At 41.9% G+C, this 19,333-nt stretch overlaps 1 pseudogene; it reads right to left on the bottom strand.

Moving 5' to 3' along the window:
- Positions 1–15,112: 15,112 nt before the first annotated feature.
- LOC147001209 (general transcription factor IIE subunit 2 pseudogene) lies at positions 15,113–16,242 on the bottom strand (annotated as a pseudogene).
- Between the last annotated feature and the right edge of the window lie 3,091 nt (positions 16,243–19,333).

The raw sequence follows: 19,333 nt of genomic DNA, 5'->3' as shown, positions 1-19,333 counted from the left end.
GTGGTTGCTGTTTGTTTGTTTGTTTGTTTTAATCTTCTGCTTTTAGCATTGGTTCATGAAATGAAGCTCCTAGCACAGCTTCTAGTTTATCTTGTTTCCTTCTATTCTGTTTTCATAATGAAGGAAGTATGCTTTAGAAATGCTACAAAGGATGGCATAGCAATATATATAGCATCATGCTATATGTATCTCTTTGAGTTCTGTAGGTCAAAATTTAATAGAAGGGAATAGTTATGTCCCACACCAAGGATTCCAACATTCCACTGGGGCACACTGACCACCTAGGGAGTGCACACTCACAGATAAGCATAGAACCACCATTAGGCTATCATTCAAGTATTTCAAAACAAGATTTATAATCTAGTTCAAATGAGGTGTTATAATTTGATAAATTTATATCTCTATGTATCGAACAGTTTCCTATTAAAGGAAAGTTGAAAATCTGATAGATATAATCTAATTATAATATCTAATTACAGAATGAAATAAATCACTAAAACCAGCTTAATGAGTCTTAAATGCTAATTAATATTCAAGCTGAAAGCTGGGGTTTTGACATTCCATTCATGCAGGAAGAGCTCAGAGCACAGGAGCACACGGGATGTTTTGTCATGGTGAATTCTGAGGGCTCAGCCCTTCTGTATTGTTCTGAGTGCAGAGACGCTGCAGCTTTCTTAATGATGGTCCAGATCCATCACTGAAGTATTAGTAACATGCAGTCCCAGGGGCAAGTCTTAAAGAGACATCCTCTATGATTAAACTGGTCAGGGTGTAGAGGAGAGGGGTAATTTTAATCAGTAGTAGAGTATAAAAATGTCCTGGGTTTTATCAGAAGGTTAGATATAAAAGATTGCCTACCTAAATGGTGATATTGTAACAGTGCTGCTAGCCAAATCCAGACACACTGGTGGCACTCTTGCAGGTGTGGCCCAGGCTTCCTGGTATGAGCTCAGCCTCTCCACTCTGCATCCACCATTGTGTGGCTCCTCTCTCCCTGCCCTGTTTTCCTCTTGTATAAGCATAGGTAAGAGCGCTTTACCTCCGTGAGAACTAGAGGAGCTGATAGCCCTTAAGCACTAAAGAAGCCTGGCATTCATTAAGTACTTGTCAGGCACCTTGCTTCCCAGTCTCTACCCTGACTCTTACAGCCCAGACCGTGTTCTGTTTAATAGAGGTCCCCCTGGCAGTCCTGCTGTCCACTGACAGTATGTGCTAGTGAACCAGCACCCAACATGGTTGCATGAAGAACAGCAGGAAGATTGGCAGAGACCTGGCCACATACTGGTGACTAATTGGACTTGAGCTGGAAGAGGTGGAAGCACCTTGCTCCCTCCACAGAGCCACTGCTGGACTTGCTCCACCACTGCTTTTACAGAGAGCCAACACTGTCAAAGGCAGCATTATGGTGGCACGGATCTGTCAGGAAGGAGCTGCTGAGCACCACGCCAGCTTGTCAAGAATTCCAGAGAGGCACCTTCTTTGAAACTTGCTGAAACTGGATTTAGGTCATATGTGTCAGCAGCCTTGAAACCATTCTGACCCACCATTTGCACAATCTTGCATGGAAAGCCTTGCTGCGCCTTGGCTCAGATGTCAGCCTGGTGAAAGTGAACCAAACAAAGCCTATCTCTTCAGGCAGTTTGTCTACAGAGAGTAATTAAAGGAGAGGTTACACGTAAACCTCCAGGAACTTAGTAGCAGCAGCTCCCCATCATCAGTCATTCAGTTACTACAGAACTACCCATGATAAATTTAATACTGGACAGACAAGAAGGTAGAATGAAGCTGAGCACTCTCCTGAATGGCCTTAGTCACAAAATGCCACATTGCTGAGACCTGTCCTTTGCTTTATGATAGAATTTATATTTAAGCATATATACGTGTATGTGCACACACACCTGCAACATAGATGAGGGGAGATTTGGGAAAGGGGTGGGAGAATCAGGAGACAAGAGAAGATAATGAAAAGAAAGACAATGTGCCCAAAATATAGAGGTATCTTAAAATGCCACTGTGGAACTTGCCACGTTGTAATATATATTAATTATATATTAGGTTACATTAGTTATATATTTATATATATATACACACACATATACATGTATATATATGTATGTATGTATGTATATATGTATATACACATATTATCTTTAACAGTATATTAGGGTTTGGAAGATGACTCGTGGTCAAAAATGATTGCCATACAAGCTAGAGGGCCTGAGTTTGAATTCCCAGGAACCGTTAAGAGCCTGACATGTACTGAAGCACCTTTAGTCTCAGAATTCCCATGAGGATATGAGAGGTGGAGACAACACAACCCCCAGAAGCTCTGGGGCCAGGTAGCCTGGTATAGACAGTCAAAACCAACAACAACAACAAAACCTTCCTCAAATAAAGGCCAAACCAGAGGTTGTCCTCTGACTCTTACGTGTGTGGTTTGTCTCATGTGTGCCCATAAAACACTCTACATGTGCACACACCTAAATATACATGGGCTAAGACTCTACCTGGGAAAAAAACAAACCCTTGAAATTAAAATAATAAATGGGACAAGAAGCTTCAACTCCTCTCCGGATCTCTCCCTGAGCTCGCCTTTCTTAGTCATTAATGACTACCTGAGTTAGGATGGAGGAACACACCTGTAATTGTAGCGATTGGGAGGTGGAGGAGGAGGATCAGGCAAAGGTTATCCTCAGCTACATAACAAGTTCAAGCCAGGCTGAGCTACAGGAGACACCATCTCAAAGAAACAAGAATCCAAGAAGAGTCGGGAAACTTAAAATAAAAGGGAATGAGGCCCATGAGGGCAGCTTTCTCTCTGCTATTCCAGGGAAATTGCCTTCCCAAGTTCTCTGTAACCTACTGACTTGACCAGTCAGAGGCCAAGCACCGTCTGTAACAGGTGCAGATCTGACTCGCAGAGCTATCTACTGAAATACAGAAGTTCTAGTGTCAGAGGGCAATGAATCTCGGATCAGGGACACAAGGTTGTTAATCAGCAAATTAAGAAAAACAAAGGCACTCCCAAGAGTGGGAGCTGGTAGAGACCCGAAGAAAAAGCCCACAAAACTGCAGGGTCACAATGTGTGGGACCCTTTGTTGGACGTTTGTGTAGCTTGCCTTTTCTGGTGAAAATTCTAGTCCTTATTTGTAGCCGGGTGAGCAAGGGTTTTGTCTTTGTCAGCAAACTTCCCGTGAGTGTGATGTATTTGGTGTGTAAACTCTGTGTGGGGAATGGCTTCCTCTCTCTGCTTCCTGGCTTCTTTTGTTTAATCTTTATACAGTCTCCAGTCACTCTTCATTCCCCCCCCCCGACTTTCCCAGGGAGTATTGTTTCTGGATAACTTGCCTCCCTCCAGGTAACCCTCCGTGTTTGCATCTCCATCGCTTTGCCTTCTAGTTAGTCCTTTCTCACGAGGCCCCTGTTTCTCCATCCACTCGCCCTTCCTTGCCCACTGAAAATGGTCTCTTTCATAATTTCTTCTCATTTTCATTATTTTCTCACAGTTCACCTTGGATAATGATATTCGCCCATAGCTTCAGCCATCATCTAAAACTATAAACCTAAAACATATTAAAATGTAGTTATTTGTTCATTCATTTTCTTTTGCAGTACTGAAGATTGACCCTGGGTTTCACATATTCTGAGCAACATGTTAAAATTTTTTAAACCTATTGATTAAATGGACTAAGTGGTCTCTGGACTCAGAGCTCCAGGGACATCCTAGACATTGTTTCCTCTTTCTACACTCGTTTCTCTGCCCTGGATCCTGAAGCCCTGAGGGCCACAGGGAACTGCTGTGAAGCATTCCCTTCCTTCATGTTGACACCTGTCCTTAGACCTCAGTACTTCCCACATTTGTGACAACAACACTTTTATAAGGCATTCTTCCATCTCTGTCTGTCTAATCACCTTTGTAGACACCAAACTTTCCCCAAGTCTTTCTAGAAAAGAGGAAACTTCTCATGGAAGCTTACTGTGGTCAGCAGTGAGATCACCACCCTGCCCCCATGACATTAGGGAGTCTACTCCACCAAAACTGGTCACATGAGGAGTGCAAGTGCACACTCCCTCTGTATGTGTCCTTCTCTGAGCCCCTCCCAGAGCCCATGGTGTCCTGGAAGCCTGGAAGCAAACCCTGCGCACATACCAAGGTGGCTTCTCTCTTTTTTATCTGCTAACACAGCTGGCGAACCCTTGGCAGCAAGCATCGATTCATTCCCTGCCTACAGCCTGATATGAAGTCAGTTTGTGTTGGACTGATTAAAAATCAAAATAAAATGTAATTTAGAATAAAAACAGTGTGATTTATTTATTCAAGAGACCCAGCAAGCAACCCTGATGTCTCAGATACTGTGAAGGTACTGCCCCTCACCCAAGACTTAGATCTTCAGAGAGAGGGGCCGTGACAAAGGAGTGATCAAATCACCTAAAGTTATAATTTTCTTTAAAAGAATTAAAAGGAAAAAAGAGGATGTTAGCAAAGGGACAAAGGGGATCAAGAGTGGGAAGAAAGAGGAAGAAAACAGACACTCAGGGTGGGACCTGTTGAGAAAGCCATGCCCTAGGAGATGAGGCTGGGTGCATATGCCATCAAGATTTTGCTGAAAGAACCCTGATATAGCTGTCTCAATGAGGCTATGCCAGTGCCTGGCAAATACAGAATGGGATGCTCATCTATAGGATAGAACACAGGGCCCCCAGTGGAGGAGGCTAGAGAAAGTACCCAAGGAGCTGAAGGGGTCTGCAACCCTATAGGTGGAACAACAATATGAACTTACCAGTACCCCCAGAGCTCGTGTCTCTAGCTGCATATGTATCAGAAGATGGCCTAGTCAGCCATAATTGGGAAGAGAGGCCCCTTGGTCTTGCAAACTTTATATGCCCCACCCAGTACAGGGGAACGCTAGGGCCAAGAAGTGGGAGTGGGTGGGGAGGGGAGCAGGGTTGGGGGGAGGGTATAGGGAACTTTCAGGATAGCATTTGAAATGTAAATAAAGAAAATATCTAATAAAAAAGGAAAGGAAAAAAAGAGAAGAAGAAGAAGAAGAAGAAGGAGAGAGAGAGAGAGAGAGAGAGAGAGAGAGAGAGAGAGAGAGAGAGAGAGAGAGAGAGAGAGACTGGGGTGTCCACTGAGCTAGCCAAGGGAGAAGCAGCACACAGGAGAATCATCCTGCAGAGGTAGGAGGTTGGACATATGGGTCAGGCTTTCTAAACAGCAAAGAGATCAGTGTGGGAACCGGCTTGGTGTGCGCTGGCAGGCATGGCCCACCAGTTTAGATGCAAGTCAGCACATCTCTGACACAGAATCTACTGGTCAATTATTTGAGAAGACTCCACAGCCTAGAAGAAAAATCATCATAGCAACAATAATACATCCAGCAAACGGGGAGTAGGGGAAAGTTAATTCACAGCCAGCCAAGACTCACAAATTAGAAGGAGGAATTGTTTTTGCATGGGAAATAGACAAGTTAAAATTTACATAATACTCACTGTTGGCAAACTATTTAAAGAAGTGAGTTATGGCATATCTGTAAGATTAAATCCCCACGAGCAATTACAAATCATACAGTAAAGGAAAAATTAATGTGGTAAAGGGCTCACTATATAATGTGGAGATGGAGGAAGATGGCGCAGTAATATATACTGGGTCTTTTGGTTGTTCAGATATGCACTGTAGGGTGTGGGAAGCAAGCTCATTCCAGTAGGGAAAAAAAAAAAAACCATCGGTCTTATATCAGGGGCTGTACTTTTCATTTTGTGGTTTTTACCTGGCAGATGGCTGTAGTTTTGATAACCAAACTGAGAGCAATGCTATTTCAGAGGAAGAAACAGGAAAAGGTAAAACTGAACCCAATACATACATTTCTTTTTTATTTTTTAAGGCATTTTTATTAGATATTTTCTTCATTTACATTTCAAATGCTATCCCCAAAGTCCCCTATACCCTCCCCCTGCCCTTCTATTGGATGGAACACAGGGCCACTAACGAAGGAGCTAGAGAAAGTTCCCAAGGAGCTAAAGGGGTCTGCTACCCTATAGGAGGAACAACAATATGAACTACCCAGTAAACCCCCTCCCCCAGCTGTGTCTTTAGTTGCTTATGTAGCAGAGGATGGCCTAGTTGGCCATCAATGGGAGTAGAGGTCCTTGGTATTGCAAAGATCAAGGGGAATGTCAGGGCCAACATACACATTTTTAAGATTAAGAGAACTCTCACCTGTCACTGGGAAAGGGAAACTTTAATAGTCCTGCTGATCAATTTGGAGTTACTTAAAGCCACAAATAAACAAACAAACATACAAAAAATAAAAACAACAAAAATAAAACACAGAGACTTCCCTCTGGTTGAAAACATATTCCAGTTATGTTAGATACCACAAACAAGAGAGAAAACCATGAATATGTGTAGGAGGGGGTGTCCAGCTCAGTGGGAGAGCATATGGTTATCATGTGTTCAAATCTCCAGTTTCTAAAAGAAAAAGTAAAATACAAAATAACCTTCATTGTCTTCTTCCTGATAGAGGCTGAATGACCACATAGCTATAAACATTCTTCTTTCTACATAGTGGGAAAAAAAATTCTCTAAGTCCACAGATACTAAACTGATGAAGGTAACATGTGGGTAGAGAAGGGGTAGGTTGGAGGGTTGTGTAGGGCTGGTAGAGGAAGAGAGGGGGAGGTGGGGTGGGTGTAGGTAGGCAGCAAAGCCCCAAATAAAATTCCTGCATAGGTTGCCATCAAAGAGGTGTCCATTGAAGGATTCAAAGAAGTCACCTAAACATTGGGACCTTGCAGATCTCACTAAGAGTATAGGAAAGTAAGATGCTGTGTGTGAATAGACCCTTCCCTGATCACCATTTCTTGATCACCCTCTTTACATCCCCATCAGTTCATTAGCAACTCTTAAACCAGAACATAGGTTTATTTTATTATGCGAAGAAGTAAAACAAGACGCTAAAAGGAGGGCGGTCTTTTAACTCTGACAGTGAAGGCAGTTCCCATGGTAATTAGCTGCTGAGCCACTGGAATGTACAATGCAGATATATGCACAAAGCAGGAGACTGAAGGATCCGTCTCTGTTAGAACTGTCTGGCCCTAGCTTCATCCAAGTGTATTCAGGGTCCTGAGATGAATGACTGACAGTGTCTTAGATGAACCAACCTACAACAGTACTAAGGAGCTGGCCAGTCTCACCCATGTTTTCTGAAGCTTCAATCAGCCTGATAACTTATTACTGGAAGACATGTTAGTCTTTCTCAGTATATAAAAACAGCTTCCAACACAAAAGGTGAGTTCAGTGGAAACAAGTACAATTGTTGGTATGGAGTAAGTAGAGATGACACAACATTGAGAATGAAAACATAAATCCAGCACTTAAAATAAGAAAAGATGTCATGTGTAAAGAATGCCGAGGATGGGGACAAGACTGGGGAGACACTGAATTAGTAAAAGTCAAACTAAGTGTGTTCTCCAGATCTGTTTTCTGATGGGCAATTATAAGAGAATTTATTAAACTTTCTCAGAGATGGACATGAAACAAGTCAGTTCCATATGAGAGATCAAAACTTGAAGAACAAAGGCCTTTATGCTACATAGTAAGAAAGGGCCTGTCTTTAAATTCTATACCTAGACAAGTTGTGAAATGATTGTGCAAACAGAATGAAAGAACTTTAAAAACAGTCCAAGCATTACAAAACATTGGCCATCGTGTCCTTTTTTAATGTAAAGAGACAGTGGTAGCACATACCTTTAATCTAGTCCTCTATAGACAGAGACAGGCAGTTCCCTATGAGATTGAAGCCAGTCTGGTCTACACAAGGAGCGCCAGGCCAGTCAAGACTGTATAGTGAAACACCACCTCAAAAGCCAATCAACTAAAAACTCAATAGGGAATGTGTAGCAAAGAAAAATGAGAATTAAGGAAAAAAATGTAGGAGACAGTGATCCTAGCACAGAAAAGAAGTGAAGGCTAGGTTTCTATGTGATAGTTATGTGGAGGTCCAATCAGAAAAAATACCATGTTCTGAGCAGGCCGAGGACAGGGGAGGAGGCAACTGTTTCTATATCATTTGGTGAGTGATGACAAGGACGGCATAGTAGACGAACCACTGGGAGGATGACCAATGAACTTCCTGGGACTAATGTAGGACAGTTCTGCTGAAAGTGGGACACAGACTGTTTATACAACTATGAGTCAAGTTTCATCCTCTCAGACAACAATGTCAAGGGCTTAGCCCTGACAGCATGGCTGAAGGTATCCCTCTTTACAGATATGGTCTTTGGAGATATATTATGGGACTATTCAGAAGAGACATGGAGGAACATCTGCTCATCTAAAGGGAACTAAGGACTACAAAACAAGTCAAGACTAGCTTAAAGAAACGATAGTATCCTGGGATTGCTTCAGGACCACAAGCACAAATGAGTCAAAAGTAGCTACATCCCATGAAGCCCACCCCAGCATGGGAACACGCATGAAAGTTGTTCTAGAGACCCAGTACTTGCAGACTGCTCAGCCAGGTCGAGTTTCCTTCCCCAGAAACTGTTTATACAACCCCGGGAGGATCTTAGTGAATCTTTTATCTTATGACTTTCTGAGCTTCCTGAGTTTTACTTACTTCCTGGGTCCTCGTGAATTTCCCCCCAGGAGGTAACACTTTAATAAGAGGAAACAGCTACCTACACCTTAAGAACCGGTCATGTTCCCAATTTTGAGAAGGGGCACAGTGTCCACACTTTGGTCTTCATTCTTCTTGAGTTTCATGCGTTTAGCAAATTGTATCTTATATCTTGGATATTCTAAATTTCTGGGCTAATATCCACTTATCAGTGAGTACATATTGTGTGAGTTCTTTTGTGATTGGGTTACCTCACTCAGGATGATGCCCTCCAGGTCCATCCATTTGCCTAGGAATTTCATAAATTCATTCTTTTTAATAGCTGAGTAGTACTCCATTGTGTAAATGTACCACATTTTCTGTATCCATTCCTCTGTTGAGGGGCATCTGGGTTCTTTCCAGCTTCTGGCTGTTATAAATAAGGCTGCTATGAACATAGTGGAGCATGTGTCCTTCTTACCGGTTGGAACATCTTCTGGATATATGCCCAGGGGAGGTATTGCAGGATCCTCCAGTAGTACTATGTCCAATTTTCTGAGGAACCGCCAGACTGATTTCCAGAGTGGTTGTACAAGCTTGCAATCCCACCAACAATGGAGGAGTGTTCCTCTTTCTCCACATCCTCACCAGGATCTGCTGTCACCTGAATTTTTGATCTTAGCCATTCTGACTGGTGTGAGGTGGAATCAAAACACCCATGGAAGGAGTTACAGAGACAAAGTTTGGAGCTGAGACGAAAAGATGGACCATCTAGAAACTGCCATATCCAGGGATCCATCTCATAATCAGCTTCCAAACGCTGACACCATTGCATACACTAGCAAGATTTTGCTAAAAGGACCCAGATATGGCTGTCTCTTGTGAGACTATGCCGGGGCCTGGCAAACACAGAAGTGGATGCTCACAGTCAGCTATTGGATGGATCACAGGGCCCCCAATGGAGGAGCTAGGGAAAGTACTCAAGGAGCTGAAGGGATATGCAACCCTATAGGTGGAACAACAATATGAACTAACCAATACTCCCCCCCCCAACCCGAGCTCTTGTCTCTAGCTGCATATGAATCAGAAGTTGGCCATCAGTGGAAAGAGAGGCCCATTGGACTTGCAAACTTTATATGCCTCAGTACAGGGGAACGCCAGGGCCAAGAAGTGGGAGTGGGTGGGTAGGGGAGTGGGTGGGGGAGCGTATGGGGGACTTTTGGGATAGCATTGGAAATGTAAATGAAATAACTACCCAATAAAAAAAGAGATATGACTGGCCACATTGGGCACAAACTCAGTGGACAACCCCCCCCCCCAAAAAAAAAAAAAGAACCGGTCATGTTAAGATGAGCTCAGGATCCAGGATAAACCACATCCTCACAGAGTGAGGAGAAATCAGAGGTATGCCAAGTGTATACAGTGTGACAACAACAGCTCTTGGCATCCTATACCCCATGCCAGGAGGCACCACAATCAACAAGCTTCCAGAGGCACTAAGGGGGCAGAGGAGAAGTCACCCACGGGTGTCAGAGGGAGCAAAGCCCTGCTATGACCTTAACCTTGGACATCTAATCTGCAAATTAGACTTTGTGTCTACTGATAGTGTCACACAACATATATGTGGCATGTTCTTTCTACAGCCCCAAGAAGTGGTCATACAGAACAATCAGTATTTATTAATCTAAGTAGTCTTTGTTATAACCTTGTTAACAGAAGCAATAGAACTGGGGGCTTAAAACTGTTTCCTCCTTATCAATAAAATGTATATATGAAGACTTAATTTGTCAAGAAATATCTGTGTTACTAGTGTATCTGGTATGTAAAATGCTCTATATCATGTAGAAACAAATGTCAGAATAATAATAGTTACTTTCATAACTAGTGTATAACTTGTTATATGCTCAGAAATATCATAAATGTTTTATGTGTCAAATCATTTGTTGATTAACTCAGTGAAGAATTTTATTTTATTTTATTTCATTTTATTGAGCTAGGGTTCTAAGTTGTCCAGGATAGCCTTACTCTGTACCCCAGACTGGCCCTACATTTGCAATCCTCCTGCCTCAGCTTCCCATAAACTGGGATTAGAGGTGGACTCCATCACACCAGAATTATATGAGGTTATTTCTGCTATTATTTATATTCTCATATAAAACACCCTAGGCAATTGCTTTTTAAAAACTAAGTAAATGACTACATATGGACAAAACCCAGGATACATCATAACCATAGTTTATGCTGGTAACTATTCCAGCAGATTGATTCAAGACAATAAGTGAGGGTATAGTGCAGTAAGAAGGAATACATTACCTCTAAGAATGTATTGCTGCACTTTCTATAAATAGATCTTAAGCTACAAATGAAAATAGAGGTATTAGCAAACTGTCCTCTAAAGTGGAGTTTATATTGTATAGAAGTATACTTAAACAAGAAACCTCTGAGAGACAGTAGCATGGCTAATGGTAGAGAGTGCCCCCCAAAACAGAGATAAAGACATCCAGGGATCTGGGGGCAGGGGTGTGTAAAACCCCTCTAGGCTTTTGTGAGGTTAGTGTGAAGTGTGAGGTTTACACTCCTAGCCAGACCCAAGCAGCCTGCAGAGCTCACTGAGGACCTGGCTTCTTCCTGAAGCCCACGTGTCCTACACTGTGGCGATGACCATCTCTCTTGAAGAAAATGCTTTCTCTTTGTGGCCATCCCCACGCCATAACTGAGGGACGAGGCTGACTAACAATTCACAGTGTTTTAAGAATAACTAGTGCAGAGTCTGAAGATTCTAGCAGAAATAACATTTTAGGAGGTAGTGATAATGCTGCCTCTTTCAACCTTGAGGAGTATAGACTAGTATTACCTTATAATACTGTACTTCACAAATCAGTGCACACATTAAATAGCAAGTAAAACAATTAAATTTTAAAAAGTATCATTGAAAGTGACAACCTCATTCTTTAATTATCAACCACTTGGTGACCCAAATTCTTATTTATTTGACTTAATTTCCTTTTTAAAAACATGCTAATTAAACTCTGTGCTGTTTACCAGCAAAATTAGCTTTTAGTCTTCAGAAGGCTAAACCTGTCCTGCCCCTGTGAGCCCATACTTCTTTCTCTCCAAAATTAGATTAATAGTAGCAATTTTTCCTGTAGGATACTTTCCATGCATAGCGCACCCTGAAAGCAGAGTTATGGGCACACATTCTTATACTTTGATGACACTTAACAAATACCTTTTCTCATATGTCCAATGAGTTCTAATCACAGATGAATTTCGCCCCACCCCTCCTCCTGGAACTGAACTTGTAAGCTTCTCCCTCTGTTCCTTCCACAGGTCTCCCTCAAAGATGCCGCTGTCCCCAGTGGCTGGCACAGCTTCACAAGGAGAAGGCACTGCTCCGTGGGGGTTCTTTCTCAGTGTTTCCCATCTTCTTCATTTCTGATTCTTTCTGGGCACATGATGCTCTTTCTCTGACAGCTCACTCTGGGAATTAGGGACTCTCTCTCTCAAACTCTCTGTTTGTCTGGATTCCTGACTCTTCCTTCATGTGACATGGTTGGGGGACATACTCTCATGGATGATTTCTAAGCCGGCTGTACCCTGATTGCTTATTTTGTTTTGGTTTGTCATTGTTTGGCTGTTTCCCTGTGTGTTTTTTACTTTTCTGTTTTTGTTTGTTGTCTGTTTAATAGAAATAGAGTTGTAGGGAAGTAAAAATCCAGAAGCCAAGAGAAGGCAAGCAACACCTACCTACAACTGTGCTCCTTCATCAACGGTCACTTTGTCTGCTAGGATCCTTATTCATGTTGCTGCTTAATGGCAGTGGAGGATAGGCGACAGCTACTGGCTTCTAGTAGGTGGAGGCTATGGATGATGGTGACCAGCCCACAATGATGAAGCAGCCTTGGACAGCCTGAAGCCATGCCTAGCCAGCATGAGAGGTCCTAACTGTGGACCAGCAGGTCTGGGAAAGAGAAGTGAAAGATTTGTAAGCTTTGAGAATGAGTCCAGGAAACACACAGGTCTGCAGTGGCTTAAGTCCTAAAAGGGTGTGGGAAGATCTAAACGTCTCACTTGTCAATGTTGCTTTCCCTGACAACTCTATAGGGGCATCAGGCTGCTCTTCAAGTTCCCTTGAAGTTGGAGGCAGCTTTATTTGGGCTTGAGACAGATATTAGGGAAGATCTAGGTCATTTGTGGGCTCACTCATACCACCCCTACTTCTGGCTTCCCTGTGTAAGTTTCTCCTATTTGTGAATAGTGAGTGGAGGACAGGGCAAGTCTCACTGAGTCTCCTTGATGTGGCCAGTGTTCCTGGGACACACTTCATGAAGCCAATGTATAATGTATAATTGAGGACAATTATACATCATGCATTTTTAAATTCATAACAGCATTTAAAAAAATGACAGATTTGAAAAAAAAAAGATAACAGTACCCTGGTTATTGTACTCCCCAAGGTAACTTCTAGATTTTGGGAGCTTATGTCATGTGCAGCTGAACTCCACCACTGTGTGAGACTATTGGTCTTGATCCCAGATGGTGTGCCTAAGATGACCCTGCTTGCTATGGTACATGCTTTTATTATTCTTAAGGCTTATCTTTGTTTCTGAGGGTCAAGAAAATTCTAATCTAAACTTCCAGGTAACAAGGAAATGCATTCAAAGTACTACATTAGTATTTATTTGCAGAGGACACATGATCTTTACGGTATGGCACTGTATACTTTTAAAGGGAAGGCTACAGTACTTATGCTGACTCTCCACCCAGCTACATGTCTCTACTTCCTGGCTGTAATGTCTCCAGTGTTGTCAGGTGTGTGCCTGTCTCATCAATTTAAGGCACTTATGATGATGTCCACAGTCCTTTTGCCTGTAATGGAACATCTACTATGGTCTTGACCTGTCAGAGCTGAGATGTGGAAAGAAATCCCTGATCCTTCCAACTTAGCCTCTTTTAGCCATAAGATCCTGGGACCATGGGCTCTTACTCGTACTAAGAGCTCCAGGGTGTCCATTTACAGTGTCTTTAATGATAGTTATCTGTAGCCATGGAGACTGGTAAACCACATGTTCACTGCAAAGACTCAGGAAAACCCAGTAGAACCTTAGAAGTTTGGATTCTCCAGATTATGTTGGGAACACTGGAGGCCCCAGGCTGAAGGAGCCATCATCCTGCTGAAATTTTGACCTGTGAAGACAGCATTGTAGTTGCTTTGAACTGAGCATTCTGTTCACCTGTTTTCTCCAAACAAAGTAAGTGAAACAACTGCATTCATAGAAGGAGCCCCATGTTACTTTCCAAAAGAAATGCTAGCCTTTGCCACTGTACATCAGTAAGTCAGAAAGAGTAAGCCATTCTTCACTGTTCTAGAAGAAACATTCAGTCTGGTTCCACATTCTGCACTGACTTTGGGTATGTCCTTGAGATAGGTGACTGTCTGGGAGGAGCTTGACTTACTTCTTACTTGATTCTTTTTCCATTTCAAAGGTGTCCTGGTCAGGTTCAGTGTTCAGATTATAAGTATCAACATCCCTCGGTACCCATGTTACTCTCCTCCTTGGCTTGTACTCATAGATGTTGTATGAATTTGCAAAGCTAACCTGGTGTCTAAACATCACCATGGTTTTGAATAAATGATTAAGGACTCAACTGTATATTTTAATTTGCATACAAACGTGACCCTTAGTGAACTGGCAAAAAAATAAAAAAATAAAAAAATATGATGCGTCATTAAATTTAATGCTTTCACTGAAAATCTAATGCAATTTCCATCATCATTGGCATTTCATATTTGTATAGTGTTTGGACATGATAGAATAATTCTGCATGCATTTAACAAATGACATTAACAAATACCCAACACTGTTCCAGACATCAAGGGAAGTGGAAAGTACAAAACTGGAGTAACTAACTAAAATACAGCCAAAATAAAAGTTATGATGAAAAGTTTTATTTTTTTTTTATTTTTATTTTTTTACATTTAGTGTAATTTTATTGCTTAGCTTATTAACCAGAGGCATACATACCCTGTGTTCCAAAGATGAAATCGTTATGCCAACAGTACTGACTCTAATCTCTGTCATATCCTAAACATCCACCCAGGCAAGTCAAGAGACTGCAGCTGCTCCCTGCCATTTTCAAGAAGTAAGAGAAAAACTGAATTTCCTAACTTCTTAAAGATCTTCCTACAAATGATTTTATTATAAATATTTTTTCTTGGAATAAACAAAACTGCATTCAGCACTATCCTCCAACTTCTTCTAGAAGAATAGAGAAAACATGGAATCCAGAACCATTTAGAAATCAAGATAAATAGCAGACACCTGAGTGTCATGTAAGTGTCTTTAAAGATCTTCCTAACTTCTTAAAGATCTTCCTACAAATGATTTTATTATAAATATTTTTTCTTGGAATAAACAAAACTGCATTCAGCACTATCCTCCAACTTCTTCTAGAGAAAACATGGAATCCAGAACCATTTAGAAATCAAGATAAATAGCAGACACCTGAGTGTCATGTAAGTGTCTTTCTAATAAAATAAAACAAACAACCCCAGAAAGTTAAACAGGAGCACCCATTCCTTCCCACTAGCTTGCTGGATGAAAAGAATGAGTCTGGTAATCCGCTCCTGTTCTGTAAACTGAACAGCTCCTCTCCTCAGTCCTGAGGAGCAGACAGGAAGGCAGAAAGTCTTGAGATCCCAAGCATCAAGAAAGATCTCGACTGCGTGTCTGTAACTGTGTTTAGGAATAAAAGTGTTCCCTATTTGCCAGGGGTAATGTCCGAGTAATCCTTCAGCACTCCAGCCAAGTGTTCATTGTGAGTCTTAAACCGTCGCTTTTTCTGTGAAGCAGGCTTTTTCCTTCTCGGAATGGAGGCCACTTTCTTTGGTCCAGATTCCTGCATGGAAGAAATACCCTGTCGCTTCAGATACTCTTCAATTTTCTCCTCATCCATTGAATCCACAGTGACACTCCTCCACAGTTTCTGGAATTCTTCATCCACAGAAAACTGACAGCTTTTATCATTGAAGAATAGTATTTTCTTCTTATCAGAACGACTTACAAATAGTATCTGGTCCCCTAAAGCCTTGACAGCTTTCTGGGAATTAGGCAGTCCCTCTTCTATGTCTTCTAAGAGAATTCCTCCTAGTCCCCGCTGGTCATGGTTGTCTAAAAGCCTAAGCAGGGCCTTCTTATCTTTCAAGTTGTACTTAGGTTTGAAGGCATATTTCCCATCCACTACTTCAATTTTGGGATTGTTGACTAAAGCCTCTGTCATCAGCCACTGTTTCTGCTTGAGTCCAATGTCTAAGTGCTGTGTCTCATCCAGAATCTCTTCCAATGTTAGAGGATGAGTATCTCCCCGCTGATGTCGTGTTTTCATATAGTTCACAATCTTAGCCAGAACACCGAACTTATACCCAGAGCTTCCAGACAGAGCTTTCAAGTTAAATGATCCATTGTTATGATCTGAATTTTGTTTAGAGCCTGAGGATCCTCCATGTTCGACTTTTGCCTTCTTCTTCTTGGATGAGGAGGAGGACGGTGACTCAGAAGGCACAGCACGTTTTTCTACCACAGGAGTGGAAAGAGCTCGTTTTTTGAACAGCTCTCGATCTCTCAATAGGCTTGGATCCATAATGAGTCGGCAGCCCAATTCCCAACAATGGTTCAGTCACAGCTGTGAATGGAAGTCCAAGGATCTAGCAGTTACTCAGTCTCACACAGCAAGCAGGCACAGGAGCAAGAGCTAGACTCCCTTCTTCCAATGTCCTTATATTGTCTCCAGCAGAAGGTGTAGCCCAGATTAAAGGTGTGTTCCACCACACCTTTAATCCCAGATGAAAGATGTAGCCCAGATTAAATCTCTTTAAACTCGGAGATTTAATCTTCTGGAATCCATAGCCACTATGGCTCAAGATCTCCATACCAAGATCCAGATAAGGATCTCCAAGCCTCCAGATAAGGGTCACTGGTGAGCCTTCCAATTCTGGATTGTAGTTCATTCCAAATATAGTCAAGTTGACAACCAGGAATAGCCACTACAACACCATCACTGAGGGAAGTCAGGGCAGGAACCTGAAGGCAGAAGCTGATGTAGAGGCAATGGGGTTGGAGGAAAAGATCCCCCTGCCTCCACGCTCTGCTGGGATTAAGAGCATTTGCCATTGTTGTGCCCTGAGTCCACAGGAAACCCAGATGAGCCCAAGAATTTCGAAGTCGCTCTTCCGGCCGGACCAGCACCAGGGTAGCTAGAGCGCAGGGTCGGCTGACACCCGCCAGCTACCCACGACCCCCGCCACAGGATTTTGAGACTGCTGGTGAGTGGAACACAGCTTCTGCTCCAATCTTTAAACAGTGACAACGACAACAACTAACCCCAGAGATTACCAGATGGTGAAAGGTAAACGTAATAATCTTACTAACAGAAACCAAGACCACTCACCATCATCAGAACCCAGCACTCCCACTTCGCCCAGTCCAGGGCACCCCAACACACCGGAAAAGCTAGACACTGATCTAAAAGCATATCTCATGATGATGGTAGAGGACTTCAAGAAGGACTTTAATAACACACTTAAAGAAATACAAAGGAACACTGGTAAACAGGTAGAAGACAGTAAAGAGGAAGCACAAAAATCCCTTAAAGAATTGCAGGAGAACACTGCTAAAGAGTTACAAATCCTTAAAGAAAAACAGGATAACATAATCAAACAGGTAGAAGTCCTTACAGAAAAACAGGAAAACACATCCAAACAGATGATGGAAATGAACAAAACCATACTAGACCTAAAAAGGGAAGTAGACACAATAAAGAAAACCCAAAATGAGGCAACACTGGAGATAGAAACCCTAGGAAAGAAATCTGGAACCATAGATACGAGCATCAGCAACAGAATACAAGAGATGGAAGAGAGAATCTCAGGTGCAGAAGATTGCATAGAGAACATCGGCACAACAATCAAGGAAAATGTAAAATGCAAAAAGATCCTAACTCAAAACATCCAAGAAATACAGGACACAATGAGAAGACCAAACCTATGGATAATAGGAGTGGATGAGAATGAAGATTTTCAACTCAAAGGACCAGCAAACATCTTCAACAAAATTATAGAAGAAAACTTCCCAAATCTAAAGAAAGAGATGCCCATGAACATACAAGAAGCCTACAGAACTCAAAATAGACTGGACCAGAAAAGAAATACCTCCCGACACATAATAATCAGAACAACAAATGCTCTAAATAAAGATAGAATACTAAAAGCAGTAAGAGAAAAAGGCCAAGTAACATATAAAGGCAAGCCTATCAGAATTACACCAGATTTCTCACCAGAGACTATGAAAGCCAGAAGATCCTGGACGGATGTTATACAGACACTAAAAGAACACAAACTCCAGCCCAGGCTACTATACCCAGCCAAACTCTCAATTAACATAGATGGAGAAACCAAAGTATTCCACGACAAAACCAAATTCACACAACATCTCTCCACGAATCCAGCCCTTCAAAGGATAATAACAGAAAAAAACCAATACAAGGACAGGAACCACGCCCTAGAAACAACAAGAAGGTAATCCCTCAACAAACCTAAAAGAAGACAGCCACAAGAACAGAATGCCAACTTTAACAACAAAAATAACAGGAAACAACAATTACTTTTCCTTAATATTGGAAATGTAACTGAGGAAAATATGTAATAAAAATATTAAAAATTAAAAAAAAAGACTCTTTAGTGAGTTGCAGCAGACTTCGAAATTCTTTTTTTTTTAGCACTTTCAACATTTTTTATTTACATTTTTAAATTATTTTCTTTTTTTTTAACCCTTCAGGTTCTTTGTGTATATATTTTGTGGGATTCCTGAATGTGCAAACGAATGGGTCTCTGTGTCTTATCTATGTCATGTGCCTTTTTTTAAAAATTTTTAATATTTTTATTACATATTTTCCTCAGTTACATTTCCAATGCTATCCCAAAAGTCCCCCATAGCGCCCCCCACTTCCCTACCCACCCATTCCCATTCTTTTGGCCCTGGCATTCCCCTATATTGGGGCATATAAAGTTTGCAAGTCCAATGGGCCTCTCTTTCCAGTGATGGCTGACTAGGCCATCTTTCGATACATATGCAGCTAGAGACAAGAGCTCCGGGGTTCTGGTTAGTACATCCTATTGTTCCAACAATAGGGTTGCAGATCCCTTTAGCTCCTTGGGTACTTTCCCTAGCTTCTCCATTGGGAGCCCTGTGATACATCCAATAGCTGACTGTGAACATCCACTCCTGTGTTTGCTAGGCCCTGGCATCGTCTCACAAGAGACAGCTATATTTGGGTCCTTTCAGCAAAATCTTGCTAGTGTATGCAATGGTGTCAGCGTTTAGAAGCTGCTTATGGGATGGATCCCTGGAGACGGCAGTCTCTAAATGGTCCATCCTTTCATCACAGCTCCAAACTTTGTCTCTGTAACTCCTTCCATGGGTGTTTTGTTCCCAATTCTAAGAAGGGGCACAGTGTCCACACTTTGGTCTTCATTCTTCTTGAGTTTCATGCGTTTAGCAAATTGTATCTTATATCTTGGGTATCCTAAGTTTTGGGCTAATATCCACTTATCAGTGAATACATATTGTGTGAGTTCTTTTGTGATTGTGTTACTTCACTCAAGATGATGCCCTCCAGGTCCATCCATTTGGCTAGGAATTTCATAAATTCATTCATTTTAATAGCTGAGTAGTAC

The sequence above is a fragment of the Mus caroli genome, unplaced genomic scaffold (genome assembly GCF_978045245.1).
Source record: "Mus caroli unplaced genomic scaffold, Mus_caroli_1 scaffold_14, whole genome shotgun sequence".
Taxonomy (NCBI): domain Eukaryota; kingdom Metazoa; phylum Chordata; class Mammalia; order Rodentia; family Muridae; genus Mus; species Mus caroli.
The sequence above is the reverse complement of the archived record's forward strand: the minus strand, read 5'-3'. Positions and strand labels throughout refer to the sequence as shown.